General features: G+C 37.1%; 1 protein-coding gene across 3 annotated transcripts in view; it reads left to right on the forward strand.

Annotated features, from left to right (window-relative positions):
• The window catches only part of prrt4b (proline rich transmembrane protein 4b), a 204,900-nt gene that overhangs the window by 136,495 nt on the left and 49,070 nt on the right, over positions 1-19,335 (forward strand). The window lies entirely within an intron of this gene.

Consider the following 19,335-nt stretch of genomic DNA (forward strand, 5'->3'; position numbering starts at 1 on the left):
TAAGAATAGGGTTTAGTTGCATGTAATTATGTATAATTTACTGTAAGGACAATGTGAAAGTGTTGCCCTGATAAAAATTAATGTAATAATTGATAATGCCATTGACAATGTTTTATAAGAACTACTGTAAAATCTGTGCATTTTGCTTCCTTAAGGGGGATGGTAGCTTTATATCATTAAAAAAAAAAACCTTACTGCAGTGGGTTAGCTGGATTCTTTTATTAATTAATTTATTTTTTTGCCTGTTTTTTTATCACTTCCCACTATCTTGCTAACTATAATCCTCATAAAACCACCCTTCTGTGACACTATCTGCAAATCTTTTCATTTGGAGGTCACAGCGGTGAAACCCTGAAGCGAGTCATGTGAAAGAAGCTTGCCATCCCATCATGCATTTGTAACAGCTCACACATGGGTTCCTGATCCCCATGACTCAATGGCACATTGCCTTTCATTATCTGGATTACATAAGCAGGTCAGCTCAGATGTGCTGATGCATTCCTGATTAATCACTTGAGTGTGTGCGAGTCCTATGAGACAGCTGCATGGACTTTCCCAAACCACTCTGCCAGATGCGCAATACCCAATCCCTCCAAACACCCTTCCACTCACGTGTAAAGACACACATCCACACACCATCTTTCTTTAGCAATTCCCACGACTGTTCCCACCTCTCTCTGAAAAGACTCAAGCCAGTACTCCTAGTGGGGTCACTCCTGTCTTTAGGGATGATCCTCACAACAAAAGATACATAACCAAACAAATAGATTCAGGTGACAAAACACATATTTAAAACATATAATTAAATAATAGGACTTATTGCAATAATAAGTCATATTCATTTTCAATCAGTTATCACTTATTGTGTTCAAAAGGACCATGCTTTAGAAAAGCCAAGCATTCACGTCTGCTTTTGCATAACACACAATTAAATGGTTCATATTGTACAGTGCCATCCACTACAAAATTATATTTCTAAATATATATTATATATTTTTTTCAATCAAAATTGTAACGCTACAGCTCTTTTATGTGTGTGTGAGTGTAACAGGACCAGTGTTGTGCAAGTTACTTCCAAACTGTAATACATTAGGTATTACTTGTTACTGTTATTTAAAAGTAATTCATTACCTTACAATATTACTGTCCCAGAATTGTAATGCGTTACATTACTCATGTATTACTTTTGAGTTACTTTCACCAAAATAACTAAGTAGAACTTAACTTTTGGGCTGTAAGGATATGCAATATGAAACCGAAATCGCGATTCGCCACACGACTCAGATCCACGAACCTACAGAATCGCGACACACCTCTTCCAACTCCCAGCGTTATTCTCCTTACCGTCCAGATCCAATGCTGCCTTATCTTTAAATTAGGCTATTAGTATTATTTGAAGTTAACATTATAAAATACGTGGACCTACACCACAAAACTAGTTGAGGATAAATTATTTAAAATTGGGGAAGTCCAGCATTATGGACATGACATTTGCAGTCAAAACTTGAAATAAAAATTCTCAGAAAATACATGTATTGAAAATAGGCTACTTCCTTAAAGGACTCCAGACATTAGACAAATATCAGTCTATGTTTTATTTTTAATATTAGGGAAAAGACACACATTCATGCGTGACAAAAAAAATAGGAGGCAAAATATATTTTTTGTAATTCTGTTAATTACACTGCGCAAATCGGATGAGGAAGGGTTGGCTCTCCAGTCTCCATAGAACTTAAAATATTCATTTTATTTTAGTTTTCGTGTTCGCATTTATGAGGAAAAAACAATGTTACAGACGCGACCGCTCTGAACTGGCACTAAAAGAGTGCTTTAAAACTTTCACATAGTCTGTTGCCTTTAAGAAGTAAAAGCAGACAATACACTGTAATACAACTGTAATACAAGCCTCACTGAACATGTAACGAGTAAAATATTACTGAAAATTGATTAGTAATGCCTTACACTACTGCGTTACAGCAAAAAGTAATATGTTACAGTAATGTATTACTTTTGTAATGCGTTACTCCCAACACTGAACAGGAGGCATATATGTATAACAGTGTGACATACCCATTACATGGGGAAATACTTACCGTGAAACAACTGTTTGTGTGTTTGTTGATTTTAGTAATATCTGAGCACAAGAGATAGAGAAATAAACAGGAAGAGAAAACGAGGAAGAGAGTTCCTGCTTTGGTTGTTTCAATATCCTCAGGCTCACTCTACAGGGAGTGATTTACAATAGCTGTATATTCAGTGTAACAGTTCCTTTTGCTCTCTGATCTTACATCCTACTCTCTTTTCGCTTCAGTAACCCTGTGTTTTATGAATCTATGTTGACTTTTGAAATTTTTGCTAATTGATCAAAACATTACAGAACAACTTTCTTTCTTCTGAGGAACGTGAGGAGAAATTGTATTGGTCATATTTCATTTCATGTGATTGAAACTCACAATAACTTGACTGAATAATTTCTTAGTTTTGCCCTGTTTCTTAAACAAAGCTAACATATTGCTAGCAGAAATATTTCAATACTCCAAAGCCTCAGTCTTAAGGACTAATTGCATGGAAAAGAGCAATGAGAGCAAGTCTCTAAAATGGCTCCCTTTGTGCAAGAACGTAATATGAAATGGCACGGGGGTGAGTAAATGATGGCAGCGCTTTCATTTTTGGCTGAACTATTCCTTTTGGGTTGAATGGGGTTGATAAACTGCATCTTTTGAGTTGAACCGAATTCATTTAAAAGCCTTACAAAGAAGTCTGAATCTCTCTAATGCTGTCTTCACACTTCTCTCTTTTAGATATTTTCCTCTTTTATTGTCAGGTGGCACAGAAAAACACAAATTTTCATCTCCTCAAAACCAGTTCTCTTGTCTTTCATATCATTTTTGTCTCTCTAACTGTCTATGTATTGTCCATTCCCTTTCTCAGAAACTCGATTTGATTGTTAATCTCTTCTTCCACCCTTATAAATTTTGAAACACTCAATATGTAACAAAAAAAAAACAGAAGACAGACCTTGTATTTGGTTGAAATAGACCCTAACCAGACACACACAAAATGCACACAGTGAGCTTTAATGATGTGTCCGGTTCTATTAGCTGTGCTGCCATCTTACTATTCAATGAGTTCATTATTCACCCTCTTGTGACTCTGGGGCCTCTAATCTCCCTGTATTTCTCTGCATGTCAACCCCTCCACACCTCCTGACTGACCCTGAAGGGATTTTTAATGGAGATCAGTGCAGCGGACTCTCACTTCTGATCTCTTTCAAATCGGATAAAGTTAAGTTAAGCTAACAAATAAAAACTTGCCTCAAATACAATCGCAGCGAACGCTTAAATGGTGGAAAGTTGTGGTTTAGCCACTGCATGCGAGAATTTCTATTGTCATCCGGCTGAAGCGTGGGCCTCCCGCCGGGATCACAGCGGCAAACTCTCTGAGAGAGTATAGCGGTGGCGTGCTGGGGGAGAGATATAAACTCACACGTTTACGAGAATGCCGATTCCACATCACCCATCTCTCTCTGTAATCAGGAGCCCGCAGTCAAGCGTTTGATGAGCTGCTCACCTGTCCCGCTTGTGCCGACAGGTAAAAACCGAAACGACCATGGAATGTGCTTACGGTCCGTCTGGGGCCGCGGATCAAAGGGGCCGCTAAAGGGATCCACAGATCAGAGCCGACATCCAGAAGCCAATAACTGTGGGATTAAGATAAAAATCAGCCTTTCCCTCTCGTTTTATTCCTCGTCCTCCCTCTCTTTATTCCTCTTTCCTAAATTAATGCAGTCTCTTTCTTTTTTGTGTGTTTTTCAATTTTTTTTTTTTGAAAAGGCAGTGTAAGACTGCAGATTCTCTCAGGCTGATAATGCACACAGTTAAAGTGGCTCATTAAACCCATTTTTCACACAGAAATCACTACGTAGCTCCAAGTCTGCAGTCAGCACTTTCCTTTCCCCCACCCTTCCGCTGGATTGTATAAGCGTCTGATAAAAATAGTGCAATTGAATCAAACTGCACATCATTTCATCTAACTGTTTGACTCCTTCTGCGTTTGCAGCTTCTTGTTTATTAAAACTCTTCTTAAAGGAACAGTTCACCCAAAAGTCACCTTGATGTTTCCAAATCTGCAGTGACTTTCTTTTGTGGAACACAGAAATGACCCAAAAACTCTTTTCCATGCAATTACAGTATTAAAACTTTAAAGGCGCCATAAAAGTGGTCCATGTCACTTCTGTGCTATTAAAAGTCTACAGTAGGAGAAACAGAATGAAATTTAATAGACTGAAACATTTGGCATCCACCCTGGCGCACCAAGAGCTCATGATCGACTTCTTTTTCGTTGGATCTTTTTAATGAAACTGTTGATTCACTGCACAGAGCTTCGTGAATTATGTTATATTATGTATTCTATCTGATTTAATCTTTACGAAGAGAGGAAGATTATCACTGAATAACAACATACATTTCAGTCTGGCTTATTAAGGTAATGCAACAGATATAGAGCAAAAGTCATAATTATATGAGATTTTTTTTGCAATTTTGGAGCTTGACAGACCCTTTCAGTTTCACTATTAAAAAGAATGGCACAGATGTTCTTTAAAATCACTCTTGTGTTAAATTAGAACAACATCACGGTTGGTATATTATGAATTTTCGATAAGCTATCTATTTAATAGATAAACCCGACATCACAGACCTGTGGCCGGTTGCATTAAATGCTTATTGTACTAGCCTAGTCATTTGGTATTGCTTTTTTATGTCCGTTAAAAAGTAGACTGGTCTAATTTGAATCAGAATTGTAAGTTGATGCATTTGGCGACTGGAGTACAAGCAGTAAGCGTGGACACAGCAACAGAGATTTCCACACTTCACTTATTATATGGTAGCTCCAAAACAAAGATCCTAGTCAGCAAACGCAGAGATAAGTGTGTGTATTTGTGTGTGTGATAGAAACTTTCTCTCTCTGACACTGATGTGGTGTGGCACTGAAAGCCTGCAGCAGTTTTCTGGCCAGCGGTTACATCCTGCAGCTTCACACTGGCTTAGACAAGCAGAACAACGCTAAGAGCTTGCACAGACACACATTTGTACACAAATATAGAGGGGGAAGGCAAAAGAGAGCACTCAACAAAGTAACCACATTTAGGGATTAGAGGACGTGGGCAAAACCGCTCCACGGAGAAACTCTGACAAAGCCAGACAGCAACGAGTAGAAACAAAACAGACAGCTGTTTCCAAAAAAAAAAAAAAAACAACAACAACGACAACTACTCTCAATTAAATCAAGCCAGTCTGAGCTCATCTATGAATTAACTCCACTCGACTCAGTTTAAAGGATCCACCTACCGGTAAACAAGACTTTAATAAATTCATATTGAGAAACAAATTAGAGCCTGTGATGATATTACAGAACATCCTTTCAAGTGCCGTGTGTTTGTTTCTTAAAGGAACACCTCAAAATCACAATCATCTGACTGTTATGCCATCCCGAATACATACGATTTTATTTTGTCATGAGATATTTTGCAAAATGTTCAAGCTGCTCTTTTCATAAAAAAAGCATGCTTTAATCAGGAACTCTAGAGCTGAAAAAAACACATAAAAAGTAACATAACACAAGTCTAACCCATTCAGTGTGCATTCAGTATTCCATATACATTAATGTGCGAAAGTTTATAGGCAGTACGATTTTTTTTTTAAATAATACTCTTATTCAGAGATGCATTAAATTCAAGCAAAGTGACAGTAAAGGCTTGTATCATTGTTACAAAAAATAAATCTATTCATAATCAAAAAACCCCTTTAAGAATCTATAATGGTATCAAAAATATTACACAACCAATAACATAACTGTTTTGAACACTAATAATAATGTTTAGAAATGTTTCTTGAGCAGCAAATCAGCATATTAGAATGATTTCTGAAGGATCAAGACTGGAGTAACGATGCTGAAAATTCAGCTTAAAAAGTGTTTTTACAGGGTTTTTTTCTTTTTAATCCAATAAATGCAGCCCTGATGTGCATAAAATACTTCCTTCAAAAACATGTTTTCGTACAATAGCTCTGGTGCATATTAAAGGTCTGTTCCCATCAGTATTATTAATGATAACTTTGATGATTACATCAACTTTCACACCAACAGATAATAATGTTATGTTTTCCTCTAAGCATGTACTTCAGTTATGTTCAGTTATCAGATTCAGAGATAAAGCAATAATTGGCAGACCCCTGCTGTATTGCTGCAAGACCCCCTGTTGACAAACTCTGAATTCGACTCTATCATTTAATGAAATATAATATGTATATGACTAAAGGAAGACTAATGTGTCTGTCGAAATCATACAGTACTTGAAAAATATCTACTGACTTTACTCAACGCCATTAATTCTCTTCTCAATTTTAAGTTCAGTGTCTCTGAATTTCTGGTTGGTCACATCCAGGTCTCATAAACTCTTGGGGTCTTTCTCCCTTGTGTATCTGCCATCGTCTGGTCAGCATTAGAGCTGCACCGACACTGGGTTTACACAACACCCGCTCGACCGCTGGAACTGACCTCAGCGCGGAGGCAACTTTCACATGTGTAAGCAGCAGCAGGCACACGTGTGTACAGTACAGAAACACAGGCAGGCACATTGGTCAAGATGACAGTATGTACATACGCATCACATCGGGGAGTGTGCGAGCAGGTATTTGTTTAATGTGCATGAGGCAGAATTCACCCAGAAGTTCAAGGCTGATATGGACCGGAGTCCCTGCAGATAGGGCGGTTACGTGCCAAGACTTATTGACAATGAGGCCAGTATCTTGAATTTTGCGGATCAGTGGGTTATCTTTGCCGTAGCGTTCTTAACTGAACCGAAGTACTTGAGCTGTAATCGAAAAACAAAAGCTGTAGCTTGCAAAGGGAGAGAATTGAATGTGTGTGTAGGATTATGTCTGTGGGACCCTCTGCTTTACAGCCGGACTGCATAGCGCTTCAGAGTCTCTTCCTCTCCGAATACATGAATAAAAAATAACTGCATAAAAAAGGGGAAAAATCTGGCAGTGTACAAGTATATATCCATCTTATGTAACGTGAATTAAAATCTGAGCTTTCGCCCTGTGTGAGCGTATGGTGTGCGAATGCATTGGTGACGACCATACTTGTGTGTTTATCCCTCAAAGAGAGAGAGAGAGAGAGTGTGTGTGTGTGTGTGTGTGTGTGTCTGTTTATAAAGTGCTTTGCTCAGATCCTAGCAAATGTTGAGTGGGGGTGGGGGTGGGGTGGGGGGGAATTACAATCCTCAAAAGCTGATGACAATGTGTTTGCCACAGAGAATATACTTATCACAGATGCCAAGAAAATTAGCATGGAAATGATTCAGCTGACAGTCTAACATTATATCTGACTGCAAAGGCCCAAAATATTTATGCTTACAGCTGAAGAGAGTGGAAGAACGAGGGAGAGAGAAAGAGAGAGAGGGGAATGAACTGCACATATCTAAAAACCCAAGAGAAAGAAAACCTCTTTATGAAGTCAAGAGAAATGCAATGTGAAGGATCCTGGCTCAGTTACAGAAAAAAAGTGGAGAGAGAGAGAGAGAGAGAGAGAGAGAGATGGCTGACTTCAGACTTCAGAAATGGACCCACTGCAGAGACCATGGACTGTGACATTGTGGGTTGCCATAGAAACGAGGACAGGCACTTATGTGTTAACAGTTTGCATATAGATTGAAATGAATGTGTGCGTCTGGACTGCTTATAGGAATTCGCAATAAATGAAATTAGCATGTTATTCCGCTCGTAACTTTACATAGCTACAGCATTTTTCAAAATATGCCCAGTTTGTCATTTTAATGTCACGATCATGCGGTTTTACATCAATAAGATTCGAGCTATAACACCAGATCAGTCCTGTCCACTAGCATCAGTCTTGTCCTGTCCACAGTCTTGTAAATAACATAAATGGCAAAATACATTTTTTAATTAAATTTAATTTACATATTTTAATATATATATATATATATATATATATATATATATATTCAAATAGCTGTGTTCTATAATACATTTTATATATATATATATATATATATTCCGTGTTATACACTACATTTATAATTATAAAATATGCACGGCGTAGTTCAAGTTAAATGTAACTTTCTTTACTACACTGTAAAAAAATATTGTTGGTTTAACTTAAAAAATTAACCTGGTTGCCTTAAAAAAAAAGTTGATTGAACTGGAAAACGTGAGTTAATACAATGAAGGAGATTGATTTAATCATCAGAAACTCAAAATAATAAGTTATCTGAACTAAATAAATTATTTAAGTTGATTTGACAAAAGAAAAAAATGTTGTGATAAGAAATCTTGAAAATATTTGTTTTACAGTGTGTTTAATTTGATCTTTATCTGTATTAAAACACACATATTATGGGAGGCCAAATGTAGTGTCCATGTTCCTCGGTTTCTTTTTTTAAAACTCCTGAGATGATGCTTTTTTGCTTATTCTATCTCTCTATTAGATGAGCATTTTCAGAGTATAAGATCTGCAAGCACAGCATACCACCATCCCAAAATGAGTCTTTCTTTCTCTCTCCTTCTCTCTGCCCTGACCAACTCTTGGTTTGAATGAGACCGTGGCTAATTAAAGGTAGAGCCATTATTTCTCTCCATGCTGTAATTATGTTTACATATTAAAGAGGAGAGTTAAGAGAAAGGATCTTCAGCTGACCTGTAAATCATTAGAGCTAAAAGAGTGTTTTCTCTTTGATTATGTTCACTCTCTCTCTCTATTTCTCATTTTGAAATCTCCTTCTGAGGTGTATTTGCTTTTCTCAACTGTGGAAATTGCATACCCACGGCCATAAAAGAATAAACATCAAGAGTTGGCATCTGAAAACTCAACCCGATACGAACTTTAGATGAAAAGGGGAGCCACATTTAGGAATTTGAGTTGTAACATTAGCTACCAGCATCATTAAAGTGTACATGGAATACATTTAAAAATGCTGAAAGTCCCAAGATGTTATTCTGTGCCAGTTGCTCTCTGCGGCTCATGTTACAATCTGAAAAATTCACAGACTGCTCAGCATTTGAAGCGTCCAGCAGCATATCTTCACAGTATGGAAACGACTAATGCCTGATCATTTGAAGAGGAGAGATATGGTTCCACCAAGTCATGAATATCAATCCAGATGAAGCAATGTGAGCAGAGGCTTTTCATAGTGAGCATCTAAATGGGATTTAAAAAAAAAACTTATGAGTCTTTTATGTATTTATAAGTGGTTTGAGTAGTTATGCAATTCAAAGTATGTTATTAAAGAGGATAGTTGTTTCAAACTTGTATGAATTTCTTTCTGCTTAACACAAAAGATATTTTGAAAAATACTTCTCAAAAATACATCAACTGTTTGGTTGCCCATATTCTTCAAAATATCTTCTTTTGTGTTCAGCAGAAGAAAGAAAAGCATACGGGTTTGGAACAACTTTAGGAAGAGTAATTGAGGACAGAACTTTCATTTTTGGGGGAACTATCCCTTTAAAGGTGCTAAATGGAACTTTTCGTCTCAAATGAATCCTTTTTTTATTGCCTGTGTGTGAAGGGGTTGTAATCACATATTACAAAGATCCACTTGTTGGGTTTTGCTATTACCTCTGAAGGTCAGTTTTCCTATTTTTAGGAATTCTCCGGGTCAGATTTTCTGCGAAATCCATTGGATGTGACGTGCATGCGCGCTTCCGAGCCTCTCTTCTTTTTATATACAGTCAGTCTATGCGACGGCACTGCAGCAAACGACATGAGTCTGATAACACCAAAAAAAAGACCTGCCTCAAGCACAACACACACTCCAACACAAACTCCACATAGGCTACATATAAAAAACAAAACAAAAATGTATCTGCTGAAGCTTGTCTAACACAGTCTCATCCCAAAAAGTCATATAACTGACGTCTTGGGACGTCTTTTGACCATACGTCAATATCCGCCTTTTTAGGGCCCCCTTAAACGTCGGTAGATGGCGATCCCGGCCCGTCATACAACTGACGCTTTACCTTTAACGTCAGTTAGGTGACGGGTTAGGTTTAGGGTTAGGTTTAGGTCTGGGGTAGAGTTTGGATCCCATAACCTCATCTACCGACGTTTAAGGGGGCCCTAAAAAGGCGAATATTGACGTATGGTCAAAAGACGTCCCAAAACGTCAGTTATATGACGTCTTGGGATGAGACCGGGTTGGCTTGTCAGGCCAAATCGGATCGACTTAGGACGAAGAGTGTTTGAATTATGGAGACCTCCGCTATTTTTATTGTGATAAATTACAAGTTTTCAGATATGCTGAAATAATGGTAAACTGTAATAAAATAGCAAGATAAACTACAACATATATGAGACATGAAATGAATACAAAAGACTGTTCCAGGATAACAAAAAGTAGGTGCTTTAGGATGTAACTTTTGTTTGATGTACTAGATCTACTGTCTACGTCGCTCATCCAGCTACTACCATATTGTTTAGGCTATAATACACATTTCCAAACACGTACAGTAATGTATACACATTTCTAGATTCACATTTCTTCGATCTTATTGTTACACTGAAATTGTTTAGTTCACTAACCGTTTTCGTTATTAAATTATACATTCACCTATGTTGACATTGCTGATTGTGAAAGATACACAAATAGTTCTACGCTATCTCATGACCAATTCGTACAATTCGTAAAGTTTCTAATTTTCTAAAACGAATTTGTATGATTTGTCTAAACCCACGTGATGGTTAGGTTTAGGGGCGGGGTAAGGGGTAGGTCATTCGTACGAATTCATACGAATTTGCCAATTCGTAAAATATGTACGATTTAGCAAAATCTTACTAATTTGTACGAATGAGGTCGTACGAATTAGTATGAATTAGACACTTTTTATTCATTCGTCGAATTCGTACGATTTGGTCGTGAGATCGGGTTGAATAGTTAGTGAAATGCCTTATAGATAACACCACAAATTTAACGTTATCATGGTACGAGCATGGGACATTAGTTCAACATGAAGCTGATAAAAGTAGCCTATTATTGTAACGCTGCAGTGTTAGTTTACATGCGTTTTCGGCATGTTGTGTGATGCTTACTCCGGTGTGTTGAGAGTCTCAGTGTGGCCGGCGTGTACCACGAGATCTTGTGTTCGAGCACGCGCAAAAGCACAAGCGCTCTTGTAAAAATCGGTTGCAATCTGAAACATCACCGATAGAGGCCGCTAAAAAATACATAGAACACCTTTAAGCCAAACTGACAACTATTTTGTTTAAACACAAATCTAATATTGTGTCTTGATAAGGCATGATGGAACAATTCCACAGACAGGTACATTTTTTTGGCCACGTATAAAGTGGGAATTGACATTAATTGACATTTATTTAGTTGGCTGACAGTTTATACAAAATGTCTTAATGAGAATAATACAAGCAGAAGTGAGAATTAATGCAAGCAGCAGAGAGAACACTAAGTATTACTACCGTACGGAATTTATATTAAGTACTATAATAGTGCAACTGCACAACATTAGATAGAAAAGTGTTCCTCCAAAAATGCCTTTTTGCAAGGTTTTGCTGTTCAGGAAAAGGTTTGGAATTAACTTGAGCACTGAAGAACAGTGAATGTGAAGGTTTAAGAAAGTGACCTTGTTCACATCATTCATTTTACAGACCACAGGGGACCGGAGAGATCTTAAGTGTTTAGGTAAGAGCGTATAGAGCCAGAGGCTGTTCTGATGCTATCCGATTTTTTTAGTATTGTGCCTGCTCTGCTTGAGACAAAATGCAAGACTTCAAGTTTGAAATCGTTTCAAGTTTCAAGTTTAAATGAGATGCAAAGTAGGATCTTGCTCTTTAAAATCAACTGCAATAAAGTTTAGTCCTAATGTCGCTTAAACACACCTGGCTGTAATTTACAAGTGACACTGATTAGCTGATTCATGTTTGATTATAGCTGGAATTAAACGCTGCATGAATGAAGGATAAATCTCCACAGGAGCAGAACTGTGTGCCTCTGCTGTCAACTCGGTCATTAACTACCAGTAATAAAAACAATTACAAAAATAAAATAAAAAGAATAGAAAGACAGACATATAGACGAGGATAAATAGGTTTGACGGACAGCAGCGCTGTAGCTCTGGATTGAATACAGATCTATTACCGAAACATGGACCTGAAGTTCTTTATTAGAGACTGGTGAACACGCACTTGTAAAGTTGTAAATAAACAACACAGTCTCATCCCAAAAAGTCCTATAACTGACGTTTTGGGACATCTTTTGACCATACGTCAATATCCGCCTTTTTAGGGCCCCCTTAAACGTCGGTAGATGGCGATCCCGGGCCGTCATACAACTGACGCTTTACCTTTAACGTCAGTTAGGTGACGGGTTAGGTTTAGGGTTAGGTTTAGGTCTGGGGTAGAGTTAGGAGCCCATAACCTCATCTACCGACGTTTAAGGGGGCCCTAAAAAGGCGAATATTGACGTATGGTCAAAAGACGTCCCAAAACGTCAGTTATATGACGTCTTGGGATGAGACCGGGTTGAAATAAAATAAAGATTATCGGAGTATGATTGATAAAGAAACACATGTGTAATTGTTAATTGCCCCTAATTTGTCATATGTGAAATTCACCATCATTTTCTGAGTAAAACTGTTTACAGTAAATCTTACAACAACTTGTTTTTATTCAGTCTGGGAAAAGCAGATTTGGAAGAGTATCTTAATAGCCAAAAACAAATGTGCCATACAATGCAAAAGCCATCAATATGGATGTGAAATATGATGTTCTCGTGGTTGTAGAGGGCTATGGTTCAGTACTGTTGTGGTTTTTTTTCTGATCCACCAGCCAAGCAGAAATGATCACAGGAGCAATTGATTGACAGGTTCTCTCAGAGAGACGCCTGTGCACACTAATGAATAGATCTGGAATGCAGCAAGTGAAGAAAAATTATTTATAGCCGACAAAGTCATATTACAGTATGAGATTAAAGGAGACAAACCCATTTAGATTGAGTTAATCGAGTATTCTGGGCCAAACACAAGCTTGTAAATATACATAACGGGCCACTGCATCACTGCAGAGGAAACACAAATGAACCGAACATCAGTCCATCACCTTAGACAGAGGCTTGTAAAGTTTGGGAAGACAAGAGTTGGCGGTAGGGGTTAGGTGGAAGAAGAAGAAGACGACTTGTTTAGTTTTGGAGTGGCAGTCAGGGCACACTGACATTTCGTTTAGATTCAGAAGGCCTGCAGGGGAGACGGGATTGCCCGCGACGACCGCCACCGAAGAGGGCAAAGCTGAACATTGACACTAACAACAGGAGACAGAGCAGGCGACGTGACGTAACCTATTACACTTTAATACCTGTCTAAAACAATCTCCCTCTCCATCACACACACTCTCACACTTCAAGCCGCAAGCTCAGATCATAGACTCCCTCTGTCCCATTTGTACGTGCACTATACGCTTGATAAACCCCCCGACTGCGTCACAAATGCCCAGGTTTTAACAGATTTATGAATATACACACACACGCAGACACATTCTCTGCTGTCACAGCCCCCAAATGTGCCTTGTCAGGTTTCGCAGAGCAGGTGTGTTACCCAGGGCTGGCTTGACCCACACGTGAGAGTTCAGCTGTGCACGGAGAGCCCTGGAAGATTACTGTACGTGAGCAGGGATGAGGTTCTGTGCGTGCCTCTGTAACACATATGCAGGGTAATCAATATTGCATATGATTAGAGCTGTGTGCACTATATAATGAGGTATTTGTAAGCTGTGTTGGACTGAATGATTACTGAACACATCTAATGACAACAAACATTCATGTGATGCTGGCTCAACAATAAACCACTCGCTTTCTGCCTCCTTTTTTAACAAAATAGTCATAAGCAATCTGCAATATTATGTTTTATGGGTAAAAATGTCTTGTAAAAACATGTCAGGATCATATAGCATGACTATAATATAATTATTAATAGGGTACTAACTAAATAAAGTATCTGTTAATAGAATTATAATAATAATTTCACTGTATATTATATTTTTTATTAGAGCTAGGCCTACTATTTCATTACAATTAAGCAAACTGTCACCCATACTGCATAAAGGTCTCATTGTAGGGTTAGTTCACCCAAAAATGAAAATTCTGTCAGTATTTGCTCACCCTCATGTTGTTCCAAACCTCTATGTGTTTATTTGTTCTGCTGAACACAAAGGAAGATATTTGGAAGAATGTTTTAATCAAACAGATCTCATTCCCCATTGACTACCATAGTATGTATTTTTTCCTACTATGGTCAATGGGGAATGAGATCTGTTTGATTAAAACATTCTTCCAAATATCTTCCTTTGTGTCGGAAGATATTTGAGTCGATATTTGAGATAATTGAAAAATTCCCAGTCGACGTTTGTTAAGAAATCTTCTTTATAATGCACATGGTAAACATTAAACATAAAAATACTTATAGTGCATTCAAACACATGACAAACAAACAATTTCTTAAATTACAATTAGAAATTTGCAAATACCAATGTATTTTAACTTTAGTTACAATTAATAACTTTATAATGCCTTATACATAAAGTTTTATCATATTTTTTCATTGACAGAAAATATGAATTAGTTTGTTTTAAATCGTCATCTTGATTAAATCTTTAAGTCACATTGTAAAGAGATTGAGAAACATATAATGCATCTGGATCAGAAGCACACAATCCTGATCTCACAGCTTCACCTTTCTCTTCCATGACATGTCAAGGGCAGATGCTCTGCGGTCTTTGGTTCCCTGAGACCTTTTCTCTCTAATCCAGCAATTAACATGACTTAATTAATGATAAAAGGGAGGCCAAAGCAGACCTTGAAGTTGCTGTTCTGCCTCGTAAGCATTCTGATCTCCTCTGAAGGTCACCAAGATCATTAGCCTGCGTCAGATCTTGGAGTTGAGGAACAATACAATAACTGAACTTTGATAAGCTTGCAGTCTCACTCATCTTTACTCCTTATCTTCAATCGCTCTCTTTCATACCCCATATCTCATTCTCTCTCTTTCGTTTCCTTTATCTGTTTTCATTAAGCATCTTTGAAGGTTTTCTACAAAGGTTTTTCATAACACAGTCCGACTCAACCCCTAATGCAATCAGGAGAGATCAATTGAGATTTTTTGGCTTTCATATGATACCATTTGTGAGTTTCTTGAATGTTTCTGAACATAAACGGCTTTTGTTCAAACGGTAACGTAAATAATACGGTGTTACAAAAACGATAACCACAGCAAAATAGGTTCAAAGAGAGAGAAACAATGCATTGCATACCCTAAAATATTTTTTTGATAAAATAGCGTGTTGTTCAAATAAGTGAGTTGTTTTTTTCTGTTGTGTGGCTCTCTCACTCTCACACACACGAGGATGCTTCCATGCACTGAAGCAGAAAAAGTGCAGGGTCGGTCAAGAGAAGACTAAGTTGGCTTGAAAAGTTAAAAAAAAGAAAAAAGGATTCTCATTGCTTAATGACCTCTTCTGCCCCCTGGTGTTCAAATAACTTCTGACTACTGGAGACTCACTAAAGAGAGATTTTGTCTTAAGGGGAGATTCACATTTTTATTTTTGGTTCCACATTTTTATAAATGCGTACATATCCATATACTGTAAGAACGCTCAATGGATGCAGAACTTTCACATTGCTTGGCATGTGCCCTTAATATAAATGCATTTTTCTGGATGAATATAAAAGTTCACCTGGAGTTCAGCCCAGAATTGGCTCTGACTAATTCACCAGCATAGCCAAATACCGTAGGCATAACATACAAAACTCTAACTAACCTTTTAACTTATTTATTCTTTTTACAGATTCAACTTTTTAAAGGACAAATTGAATCCATCCATTTCTGTTTCAAAAGTTAATGACTAGAGATGTCAGACCATTAAAAAAGAAAACGTAAAACATTTTAAAGCTTGTTATGTAAATATTAAAATATGAATGTGTAATATCAAATTATTACATGTCCTTATAAATCTACTGCCAAACAAAGACCAAAAACAATAACTGCCCCAACACTGAAACTGAGGGGGAAAAAAAGGTCTTATTTTTTGTTCTGTTGAACCGATAATAGTCTTCACACTCCATTTTGACCAAATGTATTGCTTCTCTCTACCTCACTAAACTAATAAAGTCTGCATTTGTGGTGTCATCACAATAACAAAAACTCACAAAAATAATATTTTTGCCAGTGTATCAGCAGAAGATATTGGGAATAGACATTATCCAACTGTAACTTGTCCAACATAAATACAGACTGCAGACAATATGCAGCTTAAAATGGTGGAATGAAATTGAAGGGATAGTTACTACATGAAAAATGAATGTTCTGTCACCATTTACTCGCACTTATGTTGTTCCAAACCCATCTTTCATATGTGGAAAACAAAAGGAATGTCTGAGCAGCTTTCTTCACAGAATGGTGTGGATGAGCACCAAGGGATGGCAAACCTTACAAGAACTTTGAGTGAGGACTGAATTTTCAGTCATTATCAAATGAAAATCTGGCCTTGGAAATCCTGAAGGATGGCCATGGTCACCTTTCACTTTATGGAAAAGAGCAGCTTGGACATTCTGCTAAACATCTCCATTTGTGTTCCACAGAAGAAAGTCAGTTACGCAGGTTTCAAAAGACATTAATATATAAACAATAATAGAATTTTCAGCTTTTGGAAGAACTTAAGTCGCTTTTTTCCTATTGTTGAGCAAACAGACGCAGTTTGTCAAGTGTGCATTATCTGTCTGTTATTATTTTAAAATCTAGACGTTAGCATACACAAAAATGTTTAAGCCTTTACTTTAACTGATTTGACAACTTATTTGACAGTGTTAAACCATTGTCATAGTAAGTTTCTCGAAAACTTTAATTGAAGTGCCTTCAATGCAAAAGGTTTGAGTTCTTGAATATTTTAAGCTGATTTACTAACTTTGAGCAGAATTTCCCTACTACGTCCAATCAAAACTTTCCAAAATTGATATTACGAAAACTGTAATCATGAGCTTGTTATGCTCTTTTGGGCAAGTTCCTTTGCAGTTGTTCTCTTTTACCAGTAGATGGCATCAGCAGTTAAAAGAGAAGAAGCCTGCTGACACTTGAATCTGTCATGTACAGAGTGGAGCCTCTGCTAAAGAGGGAGTAACCCAGATGACCTGCTATATTTGATTTTTAATGGAAAAGATAATGCTAAAGGTGTAAAAAAAAATGTGAAGGTGAAGTTAACATAGTCCACACCTCTACCAGCCTAAATGTATTTGGTGATGATATAGAGTAAGCATTATTGTAGGTTTTGTCTACACACAGAACACACACACGTTTAAAAAAGGTCACTATATGCTGTGCACAATACAACTGCCCGTCTCCCATTATCACATAATGTCTGCAGTTTACTGTATGAGAACGTTTTTAAATCTCACTGATTAAAGGTGTTTGCTTCGTGATTTGCTAAAGAGACTGTACTAGGTTGCTACAGAAATCTGGATTTTAACCCTTGATTCATGGATTAAAAAAAAACAGTAATCAAAAGAATTAAAAAACAACCCAAAGAACACCATAGCATGCACACACGTCAGCTAAAAATAATTCCGCTTAAATACATCCAATGCCTGCAGGTAACAAGTCTTCATTTTGAACAGTATATCTACTGGTTTATAATTTATAACTGAACTCCTGTTTTGCTTAAACTGTTGACCTGTTGTGCTATATTTATTTAAATAATTTTTTAATTATTTTTTCTTATTAAAATATATTAATGCCATTGCATTATATTACAAATTATGTGTGGCTTTTTCTGGGGTGCTTGTACTGTACGACAATATCTTCCTATGAATATATAAAACTGATGAATCTGTTAGCAGAGTAACATAAAATGTTTTCTTTACTCACTAAACAACATACAGTTTTCTGCACCTTATAACAATATAAAATAATACATGGAATAACACTTTTTTGCCTGAACAATGTATATTTTTAAAACTGGAAACATTGATAATATAGCCTAAAAAAGAATCACAACAGAAGACCAAATCTCTTGATTATCTTCACAAAATCTATATCTGCTAAATAAGGCTTCAAGACATGAAGATATTATGATATTATAAACATGAACACACTCTAAAAAATGCTGGTTTGTTCCAACTCAGCATTTAGGTTACATTTTTAAATGACATTTTTAACCCAACATTTGGGTTTGACCATATTTGATCCAAAATTGGGTTAAAACAACTTAACCCAATTTTGGGTCAAATATGGACAAACCCGAAATGTTGGGTTAAAAATGTAATGTAAAAATTTAACCCAACGGCTGGGTTAGTCCATATTTGACCCAAAGTTGGGTTAAAACAACCCAGCATTTTTTAGAGTGTACATTTTTAAATGACATTTTTAACCCAACATTTGGGTTTGACCATATTTGACCCAAAATTGGGTTAAAACAACCAAGCATTTTTTTTTTAGAGTGCATCAATAATGTTTGTAAAGCTATACATCGAAACAAAGTGCATTGTGAAAAGCACAACACAAATAAATTTGACTTGACTTGAACAATCAGTATGCTCAGGTAGCATAGATCACATGATTTTGGTTAGCCTTGATTTCCCCTCCCCAGAATAAAAATATTCAAACACACACAGTCAGTACCATTTAATGCTCAGCTAGAACCTGAGTGCAGGGAGCAGATTCTTCACATTCATACAAACCGCTCAAGGGAATAAGCAAGCTACTGTGTAGACACACTGAAGGATACCATTTCAGAAAGGGAGTGGCCGATGCATTTCATCATTAATGAATTACTGCTTCGAGCTGAGCACATGGTTGATGTTGGCGTTTTTGGTCGTAGTGCAGCACACAGCGCTCACGTGCTGACAACTAGGTTTCGGCCATAGAAAAAAAAATAAAGATTTTATTTCCGGTGTTATGTGAATCCATATCGATATCATCATATGCGTTACAATGGATCTGAATGAATGAATGAATGAATGAATGAATGAATGAATGAATGAATGAATGAATGAATGAATGAATGAATGAATGAATGAATGGGGAATGAGTGAATGGCTGCGTTGCTTCACCCTGTGGCTGCCTATGAAGGCAATGAAGAATGTAATGGTGATCATACCATTGTAAACCCGATAAATATTTCCAAATCAAGTGTTTGTTAGCAGAAGAAATTATTACATGTGCATGTGCATGTAGCACTTAAACAAACTACGACAGGGGCACTATTTCTTCTTTTTGTAAGGTTTCTTTAGTAGAGCTCCCCACTGAACACGCGAGGACTCAC

The sequence above is a fragment of the Pimephales promelas genome, chromosome 24 (genome assembly GCF_988280905.1).
Source record: "Pimephales promelas chromosome 24, fPimPro1.hap1.1, whole genome shotgun sequence".
Lineage (NCBI taxonomy): Eukaryota > Metazoa > Chordata > Actinopteri > Cypriniformes > Leuciscidae > Pimephales > Pimephales promelas.